Raw genomic sequence first — 15,395 nt, 5'->3', positions numbered from 1 at the left:
CTTCCCAAAGGGACCTAATTCTAATCCAATTTCAATGCTAAGACAGATGCCGCTCAGAGACCCAAGAAGACATGTTAAGAATGGGTACATATATGTTTTCATTTAAATCTATATTTGAGCCTAATTACCCCCAAAAGGTTTGCCTGCTTTCCAGTTGCTCAGTAGTATAAAGGAGTAATCTTTAAACACGGAGTGTCAATTAGAACTCCAAACACCATGGTCTAATCTCCCAGGATGATAATAAATCCAAGTTACAAAAACAAGCAATAACTCCAGGTAATTCTGGACTTACCATAGTGGCAGGCCATCAGGACATGTTAAAACTCCCCAATTCTGTGGCATTTCAGGAGTTTCAATAGTTTTCAGAGCCCCTGAGACTATTGCTACTTATTTGTTTGTGAGTATTGACAATAAAATGAATGCTTGCTGCTTGTACAATATTGTATTGTTCCTAATTTGCAAGCCGCTAGATATTCTTCTAATATCATGTGAGCACTATATTTTTTTCTGTCTTCTCACTCTACCAAATATATCTTATAAGATGTTTTTTAAGATGTATCTCAAGTTGCAAAATAATACTCAACAGTTTGGTATTGGGACCAAGCAGATTATTTGAAATTCAGCATGATTCCTCAACTTCTGACATAAAAAAGCAGGGGAAAAAATAACAAAGGAAGCCTTATATTGCTTTTTATATCTCCTCACTCGGCATTTGTGGTTAGTTCATTTCAATTTCTTGTATCAAAAGGATATAGTAGCTTACCATACACCATTGCTCAGAGGGAGGACAGTTCCTTGTTTCCATTTCTTAAAAAGAAGACCCCACATATACATCATACACATTTTTTTTTTTTTAGTGAAGAACTGGTAGTAAGGTATGAGTTACATTGAATGGCTCTGTTTTCCTGACCTGCTGATAACATTTCATGGCTTTCTCTTGTTTCTTTCTTCCCTCTCACTATAAATATCAGAGCTGATGACTGACTTTTACTGCTGCCTTTCATGCAAATTCCTTGGGCTTGCAAATCAGCTACTGATTCTGTGAACCTTCTCCTTGACCTACCCTTGCTCACACAGTTTCCTAATAATGGGGCTAAGGGGCCACTAAAAATACACAAACATTGTATACCACACTGATTTGAATAGTAAAACTCAAAGGTTGGATTTTGGACTTACTGTTTCAGCTCATTTCTGTCCCTTTGGTGCATGGTACAAGGCAGCTGCCTACTCAACATGTTGCCTTTTGGGAGGATGGCAAAAGGGCAACCTGGACAGGTGACACAAATAGAGAAGGAGAATAGAAATGTTTGTAACAAAGCCTTTCTGCAAGCAGTAAGTCTACTCCCACTGCAAACATTGTTGCTCTTTAAAAACAACATTTCAAGATACTTTACCTTTCTAAAATGAGCCACCTTCTCTACTAATGGTCCAGGTTAACATTCCATCAGACATAGATAGATGTCTGACCTTCTCCTAGCACTTTACACTCACATTCTTATTCTGCCTGATTAAAACTTAGGAAGCAAATGTAGTGGGTGTATTGGGGTGTGTATATATATATACACATACACATACCTCTGTATACTCAAATGCCATACTGATTTAGAAATGGAAGACTAGGATAATTAATCATGGTGATTAGCATTTTTGAGAACATAATATGTGTCAGGCACTATACTCAACACTTTATTACATGCACACACACACACACACACACACACACACACACACACTGTCACTGAACACAATATGAGGGAGAAACTATTATCAACTCCATTTTATACATAAGGAAACTTACACACAAAGATGTTAAGTGAGTTGCCCAAATCACACAGCTATAAGGTATCAGAACAGGTAAGCACTAAGCTGCTTTTCCTAAAACCCAAATGCTTATTTATATCAGCCATCAAGTTACGCAATATATGTGTTATTTGGGAACCTGTTTCCAAACATTAGATAACCTTGGGTTCTGTTGCCAATCTTCTGGATTTTGTGATCATTCTGTCTTCCCAAAAAGAATTCCTCAGGTTCCCTGAAAGTTCCTCAGGTTACAGCTCCTGGAAACAAACCTTTAAACCTCAGGCTCTTGGACCATGTTGGCTAATATGATAGCACATATGGCTACTTAAATTAAACTAATGTAAGTTCCTCAGTTGCAGTAGCCACATTTCACATGTTCACATGTGGCTAGTTGCTACTCTGCGAGCCAGCACAGCCATTGAACATTTCCACCATAATAGCAACACTGCTCCAGGAGGCAGATAACCTGAGGAGATACAGAAGTGCAAATGATCCTTGAGCCCCTTCTAGAAAAGGAACTGACATGTGTTGCCAAAGAAGGACATTTCTTGAGAGCCTGCCTTGGCCAGGCACCGTGCTAGATGCCGAAAGCACAATGACCAATACGGATCAATGAGGCAGAAATGACTTCTGCCCTTCCTGGAACTCCCATAATCAGTCATCCGAGTGAACACTGCTGTGGTAAGGGAGTCTAATGTGCTAGGAGGCCTAGAAGACCTAGAAGATGCATCATCGAACCCTGGCTTCGGAGCAGGAGTAGGGCAAGGCTTTCTGGAGAGAAAGGAATGTAAACTATGATCTTGATCATGAGAAAGCTCATGAACCACATCCAAGAGGAAAAGTGTTCCTGACTGAATGAACAGCCTGTGTGGAGACTCAGAAGTGTGGATAATGCTTGCTGGGATTTGGGGGAGTTTAAATAAGTCAATAAAATTACTTTCTTCAGCCTGTTTCTTAGAATCAGAGCTTGGATAATTCCCCCCCCCCCCCCCCCCCCCGCATTTTGACAGAGTTATTTTGCATGGAGGAAAGGCAGTAGAGAAGCAAAAAGCAGAGGACAGTTCAGAGTAGGCATCCAGGAACCATAAGTGGCTGGTAGCTACACCGTACCACTCAAGTGTTCCAGTATGAAAAATGTGCATGGACAGAAACCTTGGATGATAACAGTACAGCAGACACTTTATATGAAGGACACTTGCCAGATACTGTGCTGGGCAGTTTACTAGCATTATTTTACCCAGTCCTTACCATAATCCTAGCCACTTCCCTACATATATGTTTACAAAATTAAAAATTGGGGGGTGCCTAGGTGGCTTGGTCAGTTAAGCATCTTACTTCAGCTCAGGTCATGGTCTCATGGTTCACGAGTTCAAGCCGCTCTTCAGGCTCTGTGTGGACAGCTCAGAGCCTGGGGCCTGCTTCGGATTCTGTGTCTCCCTTCCTATCCCCCACCCCCCCACTTGCACTCTGTCTCTCTGTCAAAAATAAATAAAACATTTAAAATTAAAAAAAATTGGTAGAGTGACGCATGAGATAGAACAACCTGAACTCATGAGCTCTTCTGCTGAAACACCAGATTATACAGTCTCCCCAGTTATTGCTCCTTCCCTGCCCAGGCTAGTACCACCTAAGATGACCAGCTAGAGGAATGGTTTCACTCACATGAAGTCATGGAAGAAAAGCCAAAGAGTAGAAATAAGAAAGCTTGTGCTGCAGAAAAATTAGTTTGTACCAAACTAAAAGTAAAGTGTAACCCAAAAATGAAAGAGGTGGCCAGGGGAAATGCCCTCTTTCTTACAGAACCTGTCTGTTTAATAGTTAACCATTTACTAATACTGATTAACCCCAATAGGAGAATTTTGCTTTTTAGCCCCAGAATTTTCCAGAAAAATACTAAACCAGGAACACTTGTATTTGTCATCTTATCCAGCAATGATCAGACTAATTTCAAAACATTTATGATTTACAGTGCAATAGTTCAAGCCAACTTTCTTCACAAACTTCTTTCTAAGATTGCCTCAATCTGTTGAAAACTGTTTTATGACTCAACCCAGCTAAAATTTCAGCAGCACGTATCTTCGGATAAAATGCTTCATTCACATCAAGCAGTAATTAAATGTGCAGGGCATGAAATAAGCAGCAAGTTTGGCTTCAGAGCCATCTTGCAATCTGTAAACGATCCAAGATAGACCATATGCCTTTAAATCTAGATGACTGCATACGTATCCAAGAGAAAGCTAACTGCCATTTCTCCACAAGAGTCATCAAAAGATGAAAAAAGAAGAAAAAAAGATGAAAAGGGATTTATGTAGCTTGTCTGATAAATTGTATATTAATATACATTCTCGCTGAGACTTGGTAAATGGCTCTTAACTTTCCCCTTTGCTTCTTGATATAGTTCTACTAGAGAAAACATTCAAATTGACAACTCAAACTAACATTATTCTTAAGTAGGTCATTGCAATGGTCTGTGGTAGCTATTTGGACAGACACAGAGTTTTTGTCTGTCTAGCAAGGGTTGCCATTCCTCTTCTTTTGGTTCCTTACAGAAAGTTCTTCCCCATTCTACACTAGGGCTGGCCACCATTGTACCACCCTGACTCTTGAACAAGCTTGCCATGCCGCAGAAGGGTGATGGAGTCAGTCATGAACATGTGAAAGAATAAGGTCAATCTGAATCTCCTTGAGATTGCTGTCCAGATGGGGAAAGGAGAAGTCTTCCATCCATGGGCTTGCAAACCTAACAGGATGTGAGAGTGGGGCTGCTGGTGGCCATCTTGCTACTGCATGAAGAGTGCCCATGTGAGAACAGTCAAGTGGGGAAAAGCAGAGCTGGGAGATAGAGATAGAGTGCTGACCATGTTGTTTGGGCTTGTGGATTCCATCATGTCTGATGTCACTTCATGAGCATTGAATGAGTTAAATAGTGACTGGCAACAACAGGAGGTGCTCAATAAATGCTACCCCCCATCTCTTTGTCTCTCTCTTTGACTTTGGCAGCTGCCAGATAAAGATTCAAACCATCTTTGGCAGCCAACACTTGTGTTTCAGGCTTTTAGAGGACAGCCAGTAAGACAGAATGGAAAATGATGAGCACAGTCTGCACCTCAGAGCAATGCAAGCTGCATCTTATAGATATCTCTTTGGGAGCAGCCATTCTTTGCTCAGTGTACTCTCACAGCTCAGACAATCGCCTGGCCCATAATCAAGTGAGTACAAAAAATGATGCTTTATTTCCTGAAGGAGGAAGGCGGCGAATTGGCCAGACCCTAAAGTGGAACCTACTACAGGAAGCAGGCTACATAAGCACCTCCGTGGGCATGCAGCTTTCCAATGGCCAATCATGTGAAGGTGCCAATCTGTGCTTGTTTGGCTGCTTGCCAGTGGCACCATTCTATAGAAAGCAGGCAATCTAGACTCTTAAAAATACATAACTTATCAACTTGACACAGTGTTTAACCTCATGAAAACCAGACAGCATGGCGGTAATTAGTGCTAAATACTAACAGTGATTTAAAATTCGGTTGCAATTGGGCAAGTAAAGCCACCTCTACTGAATTACATTGGCAAAACATGCATCCTCTCACCCCTGCAAGGTTTTGATGATAAAACCTTGGCTTGTGCAATAAATGCTGGTGGTTGATGATCAAATTGGGTTGTTGATACGCTACAGTCTGTACAATATGAAAATCTTAAAGGTAATTTTTGAGATCTTATGTTTGTGATTGTTCAACTCGATAAGCAACATCATAAATATCATAGAATTAAGAACTGGGATGGATTTTACAGATGAAAGAAACTAAGGCTGAGGAAGGTTTAACGAGCTCTTAAATGGCAAGGCAGGGACTACAAGACATGTCATCTGGTTTTCAGTTCTGTCACACCCCACTTTCTCAGAGATGAAAGCACAGGACATCAGAGTTGGGCTGGATCCTCAAAGTCATCTAGTCCAACCTGCTCATTTACAGGTAAGTCAAGGACGTGGGGCCCAAAGAGATGAGGTTTTGCTGAAGATCAGAAAGCCGTTAGGCTAAAACTTATTGACTCCTGGACCAGGGCTTACTCCTTGTGGCCATGGATAAATCGGCTTTATTAAACTTAGTTTTCAAATGCAAGCCATCCCAGGGGTGCCTGGGGGGCTCAGTCAATTGAGTGTCCAACTTTAGTTCAGGTCATGATCTCACAGCTTGTGGGTTCGAGCTCCACATCAGGCTCTGGGCTGACAGCTCAGAGCCTGGAGCCTGCTTCGGATTCTGTGTCTCCCTCTGTCTCTGCCCGTCCCCTGCTTATGCTCTGTCTCTCTCTTTCTCAAAAATAAATAAACATTAAAAAAAATTATTTAAACACAAGTCATCCCACCATGTAACTTCCACCAAAGGGCAAGCAAACTAACAAACACCCAATCTTCAGGGAAATCTGGCAGTAGATAATGTCTGGCAACAAGTTAGAGAGATGGGGTCTCCTTGTCAAGAAAGTGCATGGTAACATATAAATAAACAACTGAACTGAAAGACTTTGATCTGCCAGGTGTATTATATTTTACTTTTCTCATAGTCACTGAGATCGAGAGGCTGCAGCTCTTTCTGATACTGAAACTTCACTACTTCAGCAAAAAAGGCCCTTAAATGGCCTAAAGCATCAAGTCTTTTCTCGGTTCTTGGTTCCTAATTTATTCTGATACAGTAGACGGGGTTAAACTAGAATATGTGTGTTGTTGTTACAGTTTAAAGTTCATTGCTTTCTAAATTCCTGTAGGATATGTGTATACCAGGTAGAGTCTACATAACTGTAAATAAGTCTCAGTCTCTTTCTCCTCTCTAGCTCTTTCTGAAAATTAGAGGAGTTAAGTCATTCTATCTAAGGAAGAGGGGGAAGGTGAGAAGCAAGCCTCTGAGTTGCCTGTCCGCCTACAGAAGAACATTAACATTGTTAATCAGCATTACAGGCTTGGCTTGGCTTCCCAGGGAAATGGTTGGTAGAGATATAAAATGTTTTAATCCTTTCTAAGCAATGTTGTCCTTGGTGATAGCCAGGAAGGAGGGATTTCTTCTTTTCATTTATACCTTTTAGCAACCTTGTAAAGTTTTGAGTTACTTACAATAAGAACCAAACTAATGTCAAATTAGATTAATGAGGAATTATCAGCTGCTTGCTCTATGCCCAACATTGTGCTAAGCCCTCCTGAAGAGATAAAAAATAATATTGTTCTTGCCCTTGAAGAGTTTACCATCTTCATAGAGCAACAATATTTCATAATAAAAATAATAAAATATTGCTGTTCCTTGGGTATAGTGAATTCTAGTAGGGCTGACCCTCATCTAGTGGGGCATGACTCCGGGAAGCAGTCAGAAGGAAAGGAAGGTAGTTCTGAACACTGGGAGTAGTCCGAATATGAACACGAGGGCTGTCTCACAGGAACCCATGCAAGAAGCCATCTCCATTTTCTTTTTCTTGCTTGTTTTGGCTTCCTGTGATGAAACTCTTAATTAAGGCTACAGTGTGAGGGGTCCCTTGCCCCACACTTTACCCCTTTATGTGTCGTTTTTTATGTGGCTGGGAAAGTGGTGTTGTCAAAGCTTCAGAGAGGTGGTGCAAAAGAGCCCCTTCATTCTTGCTTGTAATACCATCGTTCTCAGGCCCAGGGACTGTTATGGACCTGAACAGGTACTTTCCTCTGATAGTGAGTGATGAGCCTTAAGTGAAACCTGCAGTCTTGATTCTCATTACTGAGATTAAGAGTGTGGTTTTTGTGGGTTTTGTTTTCCTTGTTTATTTATTTTTTATTTCCCCAGCCCATACCTTCGTCTTTTATGCAAATAATTCCCTTGAGCGATGTCTGGGTGGCTCAGTCAGTTAAGTGTCTGACTCTTGATTTCGGCTCAGGTCATCATCTCATGGTTTGTGAGTTCAAGCCCCATGCTGGGCTCTGTGCTGACATGCAGAACCTGCTTGGTTGGTATTCTCTCTCTCTCTCTCTCTCTCTCTCTCTCTCTCTCTCTCAAAATAAAATAAATAAACTTTAAAATAAGCTGAGGTAGCAGCCACAATCCTTGAACAAAGAATAATAGTCAACCGACTCCATTTATCCCTTTTGGAGCAAAGTAGATGTGCCTACCAGCTTCCCTTCTAAATTGCTTAAAACAGTCTCCATTATAGTTACTAGAAAGGACTTTGGAGATACACCCAAGGTACTGGGAGTTCCCAAATAAGTTCTTTAATTTCTCAGGATTTCTGCCTCCTTATCTCTAAAATATAGACAACCCTACCTCCTAATGATGTCATGAGAATTAAATGAGGTAGGACAAGCAAGGAGATAAATACTGTACTTGGCCTGCGGGTGAATATGTAATATTGGCTTTTATTTTTATAATTATCCTTAACATCAATCTGGATCCTCTTTTCATTTCAATTTTATCATATCAAAAAGTATTGGGAGTGAGTCAGGGAAGGCCCACAATGTGCTCTGTCATTAGTAAAAGAAGAGGGAATGGTAAATTCAGGCTCAGATCTGTAACAGATGAATTCTCACAGAAATTTTTATTGTTCATTCAGTGTGTAATAATACCAAACAATAAAAATGAGCAGCAAACCACCTACTACTCCTCCACCCTAACAAATCAATTATTATTTTTCTATATTCTTTTTTGATTTTCTCCATCACCAAACATAATTTTGCAGTTACACTTACAGCAGTTTGGATCTATTCAAAAACACATAAATGCCCTGATGAGCAATTATTGATTGCCTGTGAAGTATCAGGCCTTATTCTATGGTACTGAGAACACAAAGAAGAAAACACCTTGAAAATTCACAGTCAGTCTAAATGAAATATGTTTTTTTGTTTTGGTAGTGCGTATATATACATACACACACACACACACACACACACACACACATATATATATATATATATACATATACTTCCCACAACACAAGGATTTTTACATGTTGCTACAGAGGAATAGCAAGAAACAAAAGATAATGCATATTTCAGAGCTGATGGTAAAACAGAGAAATAACTGGAGACTGCCTGGCCAATCTATATACAATGGCTGGGCTCATTCAAAGAGGCATATCCTGCATTAGGAATCATTATATCACAGAAAAGATAAAGATAAGAAATAAAAAGAAGAGGATGAAAGGAATTCACATAATACATGCATTGTGGGATGTCTGCAATAGTGATGACTTCAAAATAAATAGAAATAAGCAATCCAGATGTGAAAAAGAGACTAGTTATAAAATTGAAACCATTCATGAAATGAGAGAGAAGGAAAAAGAAAGCTCTGAAACTTAAAGATAAAATTATGCGTATTCACTCTTAGCTTAATGTTTGTAGGTACTGCAAAATGGGTTGTCAACCAAAAGAGAGGAATCTGTCCATTAATAGAAAAGTAAGAAATCAATTGCAATTGTAAAAATTTTTGCTGAAGGTTCAAAAGCAATTAACAACAAAAAACTACAAAAATAAATGAGATAAGTGGGAAGCACTTGGCATATATCATAGGAGAATTGTTGAATTCTCTTTTTCACTTTGAGTTATCTTGCTTTTGTTACTACATTTCTTATGGGATTCATGTGAATAATTAGGCAATGTACACAGGCTCAGTTGAGATCTTACCCATCATCACCTTTCTGGTAAGCATTCGTTGACATCAAAAAGAAAGTTAAATAATCAACCATTAAAATAATCAACTTCCTTAAGTCTTAGCAAATTCTCACCCAGAAATGAAAGTGTAAGTGAATTTTACTGACAAAAGTAATGCTTCTAGGAAGGTTATTGCTTAGTTAACTGGTTTCCACAATATTGCTAGAGAAGCACAATTTGAATCATTGTTGGGACAGTGGCTGGCATGGGTTGGATATTGGTGAATTTCAAGTCTTTCCTCTGGTCCATGTTGATGTCCATGACTCAATAATAGGATGGACAATTGAACTGATGTCAATCATTTATTAAAAGTAAGCTAACAACAATGGTAGCAACAAAATGCTTGAAATATCTTAAATGTTCATAAATTAAAAATTAAAAATTACATACATCCAACTCAATACTAATCAGCTATGAAAATAACATATATGCACAAATGTATGTAAATACAGAAATCACAAGAACAATAAGGATATATATTGTGGAGAAATATTCAAGATATGGAAAGATATTCAAGATAGCCTTTAAGTAAAATAATTCTAGTTATGTAATGGCATCATATACATATCTTTTAAAGGGAAATTATATATACCTATGATTATTTCTGGAAGGATACACAAGAGATTGCAAATAGTGCCTACCTCTACAACAAAACTATGGGGAGAGGTATATTTGTGCTTCTCGGTTATACACCATCATATTCTTTGAATTTTTAGCCATGAGCATGAATTATTATAATAGTAAACTAGTATAAAACTGAAAATAAAATATTTAATAAAAAACTGCAAGGACAGTTAATGGCAAATGTCAAATATATCAGAGAAACTATTGAAAGCTTAATTAAGGGAAATCATTTATTGGCCCCCAAAAAGTGAGATAAATAATTTTCAGTGAAAATAAATTTATCTCACGATTCTAAAATAGAACAACCAGAAAATAAATGCTAAACAATACATTAAACACATTAGTTGCCATGTGTTAACAGCACTAAATTATAAGGAAAACTGTGAAACTAATGATTCTTTTTCAGTCAATTGCTTTAATTATCAAGAATCAAATATATAAATGAAACTTTTCTCAAAGAACTTTATGAGCTTCCCCATGAATATGCATCTAAAAGACAGAAGGCCTCTTCCCTTCTTCTTAACCACACTCACGCACACACACAGCTCTGCCACGCACTGTCAGCATATGCTCACTACTGAAGGGAAATTTAATTTCATGACCCACCTAAAATACCGACATCTAAATGTAGACATTCTTTTCATTGGAATAGCTGCTGCAACCATACCCTTACATGGTAAGGAAAAATTCAAAGGGATACATACATTTTTGGAGTTTGTCACGTGGTAATTTAACATGTGGCACTTGCAAAGGATAGGCTTTGCGGTAAGAGGAGCTGCTTCCTTGCTTTACCCATTCTGGGCCAAATCATGCTTATTGTCATCAAATGTGTCTACTCCTTTCAGTATTCATGTTAATATCACAAAGGATTCTTGTAATGCAAAACTTTGTAGTGACAAAGGAAAGGACAAAATAAGAATGTCTGGATCCAGACTGGGGAATTAGTACATGGGATCATAAATAGGAAATTAAGCATACAAATACTCTATGGTTCTTTCAGTAACCCCAAATCTTTCTCATTAAAAGATTGGTGAAGACTTGAGCCTAGTCCCATTTGATTTTTGTTTGTTTAAAGGATATGATTATATTATTATTTTTTAATGTTTATGTATTTTTGAGGGAGAGAGAGAGAGAGCACAAGCAGAGGAAGGGCAAGAGAGAGGGGGGCAGAAGATCCAAAATAGGCTCTGTGCTGACAGCAGAGAACCCATTGCGGTGCTTGAACCGATGAACCATAAGAACATGACCTGAGCTGAAGTTGGATGCTTGACCCACTGAGCCATCCAGGCACCCCGACCCTGGTCTCATTTGGACCCTCACCTTCTTGTATATCTTCCACTGATCCTCATTGATGTTCTTTAACTGTTATTAGTAACTTATTATTAATGATGATTCTTGTTACCGTTTATTGAGAACCCAGAATGGGTTGATCACTGTACCAACCATATTGTATATATTTACCGAATTCTTATAATTCTACAAGGAAGTAAGGGCTCAAAGGAGGCACATGGTTAGAAATAGATAAATAATAAATAATAATTATAATTAATAGTATCAAAGCTGAGATGAGAATACTGGTGTACCAGTTAGGGTTCTGGGTTGCAAATGATAGATTCTGATTCTGGTTAACATAAGCAGAACAGTAATTTACTGGAAGGATATCAGAGACCTCACAATGTTTTTCTTTATTTTTTTTCCTTTTTTCCATTTTTTAATGTTTATTTATTTATTTTTTAAAGAAAGAGAGACAGAGCGTGAGTAAGGGGAGGGACAGAGAGAGAGAGGGAGACGCAGAATCCAAAGCAGGCTCCAGGCTTCTAGCTGTCAGCACAGCCTGATGTGGGGCTCGAACCCATGAACTGTGAGATCATGCCCTGAGCCAAAGTTGACCACTTAACCAACTGAGCAACCCAGGCACCCTTAATTTTTTCCCTTTAAAAAAGATGTCATATTATGGTGAAGTGGGCTCAAAACTGTTTAGAGGAACAAAGGGGAGGCTAGGCAGTCAGGAGTTTAGCCCAAGTCATACTACTTGTTCATAGTAGAAAACAAAATGGACACATCAAGGAGAATGGCTGAATAAATTATGATGGAATTAATGGAGTATAATGCAGCCATTAATAAAGATGAACTGAGCTCTTGCCAATAGCTTGGAGAGATTTCCACAAGAAGTTGCTGAGTAAGAAAAGCAAGATGGAGATAAGTATCTTTAATATGATCCCATCTTTATAAAACATCAGAGCCTAGATAGTTATATACACATACATGAATATGTATTTGTCCACACATGAATACATGGTATGGAGAAAGACATGAAAGGATATATTCTAGCTTGTCACCAGAAGTGTTTTGCTGAAGTGAGGCAGAGGTCAGGATGAGGGATAATAGAATCAAGAACAAAAAAATAAAAAGTATGCTTGTGTATGTGATTACATTTCTGCATTTTTGCATAATTATATTCATGTGCAGTACATGTAATAAATAATTAAAAAAATTTTTTATGTTTCTTTATTTTTGAGAGAGAGACCATGAGAATGTGAGTGGGGGAGGGGCCGAGAGAGAGGGAGGCACAGAGTCCAAAGCAGGCTCCAGGCTCCAAGCTGTTAGCACAGAGCCTGACGTGGGGCTTGAACCCACAAACCATGAGATCATGACCTGAGCCGAAGTCGGATGCTTAATCGACTGAGCCACCCAGGTGCCCCATGAAGCAGCTTCTTTATTTTTCCTTTCATCATGGGAACCTAGTCCCTGACTTCCACTAGACTCATACACATAGCGGCAGATGCTCCAAACACCTATAGGTGGTTTAGCTGGGTGGCCATTGACACTTAACAAATGTGCAGATATCTGACACTAAAACCCCTGCACGCTTTTCACTATTCCAGATAGTTTCCTCTGCAAAGATAACTTGGTGTCTGTGTGTCAATGATGTGTCTTTAGTCTGTAGTGATAGGGCCTTTGGCAAGTATATTTCTACTGAATGAGCTACCACTTTTCCTAATTTCTTATTGTACCAATCCAAATTTAATCTGCAATATAATTGCTTTTAGGTTTTTTTTTTTGGGGGGGGTATAGGGGGTTGAGGAATATCTTTTATATTTCTATATTTTCTCTCTGATGTGTGGTGACAATAAGGATTATACAGATCATCCTGACTTTTGGAGAGAAAGTATCAATTCATACCTGAAAAAGATTCTCCTTCTGAGCAAGAATAACTGGCTACAGTGCTCCTTCTTTTGTCACACCATCAAATACTCCCTGGCTGCAGCCATGACAATTTTGTTATTTAATTATTTCATATCAACCTTAATGGATTAAGCCATTGCACCTAGTTGTTATTGTTTTGCAAGACCTCTTAGTAGCCCAAACGTCCAAAATGACTCCCTACTCTCTAGTCCGGACACAGTTTCTAGGAGACTAAAATCCATGCAGTCATTGTAAATGCATAAAAATTCTTGGAAATCTATTGAACATATGTAACAGAGGTTACATAATGGATACTAAAATTCAAAACCGTGTTTCATAAAAATGCCTCTGAGAAAAGTGAGCCAGAAAAGTACAAAAGATTATAAATACCATGCTACCATTTGTGTAAAAAGAAGTAAGAAAGCATTCACGTACCTACCTATCTTTACAAAAGGAAACATAGGAAGATGTTATGGGCTGAATTGTGTCCCCTCAAAATTCCTAGTTGAAGCCCTAACCCCCACTACCTAAGAATAGGTAGGATCTTTAAGGAGGTAATTAAGTTAAAATGAGGCCATTAGGGTGGGCCCTAATCCAATCTCACTGATGTCCTTGTAAGAAGAGAAGACTGGGACACACAGAGAGATAGCAGGAGCATGAGCGTGTGGAGGAGTGACCATTTGAAGAGGCAGTAAGAGGGTGGCCAAGTAGAGAGGCCTCAGAGGAGCACACTTACCCATATTTTGGTGTCTAATATTCTTTTATCAAAAGGAAGCAGGGCTTCCTAGAGAAATAGCAGAAGACTGGAGCAGAATGGGTACAAGATGAACCTATGGCATTTTGTTGTGCCAGAAATAAAGGAAGTGATTTTAAAAAATGATAAAAGCTAGTTTGAAGGGTCTAACACTGGCAAAATTGGGGACAGTGTTATTACCAAAATAACAGTTCATCATTGAATTATAAATTAATAATAAGATAGGAATACATGTGTTCATACTGATAACAAGATAAATTGAGGGGCACCTGGGTGGCTGATTCGGTTGAGTGTCCAACTTCATCTCAGGTCATGATCTCACAGTTTGTGGGTTCGAGCCCTGTGTTGGGCTCTGTGATGACAGTTCAGAGCCTGGATCCTGCTTCAGATTCTGTGTCTCCCTCTCTCTCTCAGACCTTCCCCTGCTTGTGTTCTCTCTCTGTCTCTCAAAAACAAATATTTAAAAAAATTGTTTAATTAAAAATATAGAAGATAAATTGATAAGGGAGAAAAAGGGTTCTTGCTTACAGTATAATGCTGCATGTCAAATGGCAAACATGGAAGGAAGGCTAGAGTTAGATAAATATCAATTTGCAAAGATTGGTCCAGGCAAGAGTCATCAATGGATGCTAAATATAGGACTAATTTTGATGGGGAACAGAATATTTTCATAGTCTTCAAGAAATTTCCCATAGGCTGCTTGTTAGTTATAAGGGGAAAAAATAATAATTATGTAGTATACAAATAGCAGGACACCTTTACCATGTAATCAAAATTAACGTCACAGTGAAGAATAAATAGACATCATGTGCTTCTGGATGTGATACCTTGAAAAGGACACAAATTGCTCATGTGATATTCTGGCCAGTAATGTATAACCTGATTTAAATCATGAGGAAATATCAGACAAGCCCAAATAAAAAATATTGTATATTTTTATACTTCAAAAAAAATCAATAACATGGAAGTCAAACAAAGCCTGTAGAAATTTTCCAGTGAAAGGCTGATAACTAAATGCAATATTTGAATCCTATACTGGAGGGAAAGAAATATTATTGAGATGCTGTTGTGTTACGGGCACCTGGGTGGCTCAGTCAGTTCAGCATCTGACTCTTGATTTCAGTTTGGGTCATGATCTCACAGTTTGTGAGTTCGAGCCCTGCTTTGGGTTCCTCACTAACCGTATGGAGCCTGCTTGGAATTCTCTCTCCCTCCCTGTCTCTCTGCCCCTCCCCCATGCTAGTTCACTCACTTTCTCAAAATAAATAAGTAAAGTTAAAAAAAGGTGCTATTATTAGTGGACAAAACTCACATATGGATGGTGGACTAGGTAACAGTATTACCATATTTACTGAAGTTGAAAACTATATTGTGATTATTTAT

Source organism: Leopardus geoffroyi, chromosome A1 (assembly GCF_018350155.1).
Source record: "Leopardus geoffroyi isolate Oge1 chromosome A1, O.geoffroyi_Oge1_pat1.0, whole genome shotgun sequence".
In the NCBI taxonomy this organism is placed as follows: Eukaryota; Metazoa; Chordata; class Mammalia; order Carnivora; family Felidae; genus Leopardus; species Leopardus geoffroyi.
Note: the sequence above shows the minus strand (reverse complement) of the source record.